This window comes from Callorhinus ursinus, unplaced genomic scaffold, assembly GCF_003265705.2.
Source record: "Callorhinus ursinus isolate GAN/ISIS: 27379988/994484 unplaced genomic scaffold, GSC_fseal_2.0 scaffold1244, whole genome shotgun sequence".
NCBI lineage: Eukaryota > Metazoa > Chordata > Mammalia > Carnivora > Otariidae > Callorhinus > Callorhinus ursinus.
Window position 1 is genome coordinate 1 of NW_027398299.1, and position 4,372 is coordinate 4,372.

The following is a 4,372-nucleotide window of genomic DNA, read 5'->3' on the forward strand; positions in this document are numbered from 1 at the left end:
CCTTTTTTTTTTTTTTTTAAGATTTTATGCCAGGACCACGGGGGTGGGGCGGGGGACGGCAGAGGGAGAAGGTGACTCAACATTGAGCAGGGAGCCTGGCATGGGACTCGATCTCTGGGACCCTGAGATCAAGACCTGAGACAGACGCTTAAGTGACTGAATCATCCAGGCGCCCCAGCATATCTCTTTTCACCTGAGATTGTGAATCACTGTTTGAAGAAAAAGCATGATGGTATTTTTTTTTAAGATATTAAAATAGATGCTTACATCCACTGGTTCATGCACTTCCAAATTTTTTCTTTTATTTTCCTTAGATGCTTATTTCTATTTCAGATATTATATTCCTGTATCTTCCTTAGTTTTACATTCCTCACATGTACTTTCAAAGATCCTTTCCGTCATTTGTCAGAAAGAAGAGAGACCTTTTGATGAGCATGCACCTTTGTATAATTTCAAGATTTGTTGTTTAGGTTTTTAGAAACTTTTCCCGCCCATTTGAAAATATGATCCCACCTTGACAAGTTACATGAAAAGTGTAATCTCCTTGTATCAGTATGATTTCATTTCATTTTACTGTGTTTCTTCATTTGATATTTTATATTTATGTCTAAAACATGAGAATATCTCATAGGTTCACTGAATGTGGAAAACATATGAAATTTTGAAGTTGTGCATATGTGAACTCATAAATGCAGAGAGTTGCCTGTTAAATTAAGGCTATTTGCTGAGCAAGATGCAAGTGACATAAACATTTTGGGGGAAGAAATATTGTCTTCTATTCTTTTACAAACATGCTACAGTTGTTTCATTATCATATATCTGGATAGGAACAATTATTTTTTGTTTTCAATTTTTTATTTAAATTCTACTTAGTTAACATTCAGGATATGGATATGAGCAATCTTATGACAGTATCTTCTTATAATTTATTAATTTAAGAAACTAAACTTATCATTTTTTTCTCCATGATAAGAAAAATCTACAGAAGTATCATTTCTTATGACACAATTCTTTGTTTTTTAAAATTCTATTTAATAATTTGTGAGAGGAAGAGAGATCATGAATGGAAGGGGCGAGGCCGAGTGTGAAGATGAGTCCCTGCTGAGATGGAGCCCGATGCCGGGCTCGATCCCAGGGCCCTGAGAAATGACCTGAGCCGAAGGCAGCTGCTTAACCCACTGAGACACCCGGGTGCCCCTTTATGACGTTATTCTTAATATGACATCTCTTATAATTGAAGATTTCCTCATTGATGGGCTACATCTGTTTTACCATCAATAACCGAGAAGAAGCATTTTCTCTGAATATTCTTTTTTTAAATTATTTTAAATTATTTTTTTATTTTAATTCAATTAGCCAAAGGAATAGCCATCAGTTAAACTAAGGATTAGCCATCATTAGTTTCAGAGGTAGAGTTCAGTGATTCTTCAGTTGCATATAACACCCAGTGCTCATCCCATCATGTGCCCTCCTTAATACCCATCACCCAGTTAACCCCTGCGCCTCACCCACCTCCCCTCCAGCAACCTTCAGTTTGTTTCCTATGGTTAAGAGTCTCTTAGGGTTTGTCTCCCTCGTTGTTTTCATCTTTTTTTTAAATTTTGTATTGTTATGTTAATCACCATACATTACATCATTAGTTTTACGTGTAGTGTTCCATGATTCATTGTTTGTGCATAACACCTAGTGCTCCACGCAGAATGTGCCCTCTTTAATACCCATCACCAGGCTAGCCCATCCCCCCACCCGCCTCCCCTCTAGGACCCTCAGTCGTTTTTCAGAGTCCATGGTCTCTCATGGTTTGTCTCCCCCTCCGACTTACTCCCCTTTATTCTTCCCCTCCTGCTATCTTCTTCTTTTTCTTTTTTCTTAATGTATGTTGCATTATTTGTTTCCGAAGTACAGATCTGTGATTCAACCGTCTTGCACAATTCACAGAGCTCACCATAGCACATACCCTCCCCAATGCCTATCACCCAGCCACCCCATCCCTCCCACCCGCCACCACTGCAGCAACACTCAGTTTCTTTCCTGAGATTACGAATTCCTCATATCAGTGAGGTCATATGCTATGTCTTTCTCTGATTGACTTATGTCACTCAGCATAACACCCCCTGTTGCATCGACGTCGTTGCAAATGGCAAGATCTCATTCCTTTGGATGGCTGCATAATATTCCATTGTGTATAATACCACCTCTTCTTTATCCATTCATCTGTCGATGGACATCTTGGCTCTTTCCACAGTTTGGCTATTGTGGACATTGCTGCTATAAACATCGGGGTACGTGTACCCCTTCGGATCCCTACATCTGGATCTTTGTGGTAAATACCCAGTAGTGCAATTGCTGGATCGTATGGTAGCTCTGTTTTCAACTGTTTGAGGAACCTCCATACTGTTTTCCAGAGGGTTTGCACCAGCTTGCATTCCCACCAACAGTGTAGGAGGGTTCCCCTTTCTCCGCAATCCCGCCAACATCTGTTGTTTCCTGACTAGATAATTTTAGCCACTCTGACTGGTGTGAGGTGGTATCTCATCGAGGGTTTGATTTGGATTTCCCTGATGCCAAGCGATGTTGAGCACTTTCTCATGTGTCTGTTGGCCATTTGGATGTCTTCTTTGGACAAATGTCTGTTCATGATTTACACTACACATCTGATTGCCACTGCCCCTGGGCCTCCATTCTTGTTCTGCGCTGCAGGTGTTGAAGGCGTTTATTGTCCTGACGGTGGAATTCGTGTCCCATGTCAGGGACCAGCTCATGGAGGAGCTGCAGCAGCATGTGAAGTCAGTGACAGCCCCGCATAAGTACCCCAGGAAGGTGAGAGAGGGCAGAGGGATGGCATTTGGTCCCCTCCAGTGGGCCGTGGGCTCTGCTGCCCCAAATCTCATAGGGTGGCTGGGGTGGAGCTTATGTAGCCCATGGAGGGAGCATTTTTCTCTACTGAAGAAGCATTCAACTTAGGGATTTGGGGGGCTCCAATTCCATCAGCGGGAACCTCTATCCTGTGTCAGAAAACGAAAAGGGATCCATGGCTCACAAATCAACCTACAGAAAAAAAATCAGATAAGTGTCTAGAAATATCCAGAAAGTCTATTTGTAATCTTTCTTTCCTTTTTTAAAAGATACATTTATTTATTTTTGAGAGGGAGAGAGTGAGAGGAGAAGGATAAAGTGGGAGGGAGAGAGCGAATCTCAGGTAAGACTCTCTATGGAGCATGGACCCTAACGCAGGGCTTGATCTCATGACCCTGAGATCAACTTGAACCAAAATCAAGAGTCGGACGCTTACGTGAGCCAGGCGCCCCTGAAGGCTATTTGTCATCTTTCAAAATTTGAAAAAGAAAAGCCATCAGGGAAATTCAAATCAAAACCCCATTAAGATACCACCTTACAGTTAGAAGGGCATAAATTAAGAAGGCAGGAAACAACAGATGTTGGAGAAGTTGTGGAGAAATGGGAACCCTCTTACACTGGTGGTGGGAATGAAATTGGTGCAGCCACTTTGGAAAACAGTATGCAGGTTCCTCAAAAAGTTACAGTTAGAGCTACCCTATGACCCAGCAATTACACTACTGGGGTATTTACCCCAAAGACACAGATGTAGTGAAAAGAAGGGGCGCATGCACCCCAATGTTCATAGCAGCAATGTCCACACTAGCCAAACTGTGGAAGGAGCCGAGATGCTCTTCAGCAGACAAAGGGATAAAGAAGATGTGGTCCATAAATACAGTGGAATATTACTCAGCCATCAGAAAGGATGAATGCATTTGTATCGACGTGGATAGAACTGGAGGGGATTATGCTAAGTGAAACAAGTCAAGCAGAGAAAGACAGTTATCGTATGGGTTCACTTATTTGTGGAACATAAGGAATAGCATGGAGGACATTAGGAGAAGGAAGGAAAAAATGAAAGGGGGGAATCAGAGTGGAAGATGAACCACGAGAGGCAATGGGCAAAGAAAGAAAACAAAAGAAAAAAACAAATCAACAACGGCCACACATTTCTCAAACCATTAGTCATAGTAAGGAATACATTTTCTTTTTTTCTTTTTTCTTTTTTAGGTTTGGATTAATGTAAATTCAGTTATTCAACATATAATGTAGTATTGGTTTCAGAGGTAGAGGTCAGTGATATCAGTCTTACAGAACACAGAGTGCTCCATACATCATGTGCCCTCCTTAACGCCCGGCACCCAGACACCCCATCCTCCACCCTCCTCCCCTTCAGCAGCCCTCAGTCTCCTTTCTATGATTAAGGAGTCTTTATGTTTGTCTACCTCTCTGATTTCGCCTTGGTTTATTTTTCCCTCTTTTTCCCTATGATCCTCTGTTTTGTTTCTTAAATTCCGTATACTAGTGAGATCATACA

General features: G+C 41.6%; 1 long non-coding RNA gene across 1 annotated transcript in view; it reads left to right on the plus strand.

Annotated features, from left to right (window-relative positions):
- Positions 1 to 2,724: 2,724 nt before the first annotated feature.
- Positions 2,725 to 4,372, plus strand: part of LOC141372120 (uncharacterized) — a 9,251-nt gene continuing 7,603 nt past the window's right edge. The window contains exon 1 of the long non-coding RNA XR_012377438.1: positions 2,725 to 2,820. This is a non-coding gene — a long non-coding RNA (uncharacterized lncRNA). The remainder of the gene's footprint in view (positions 2,821 to 4,372) is intronic.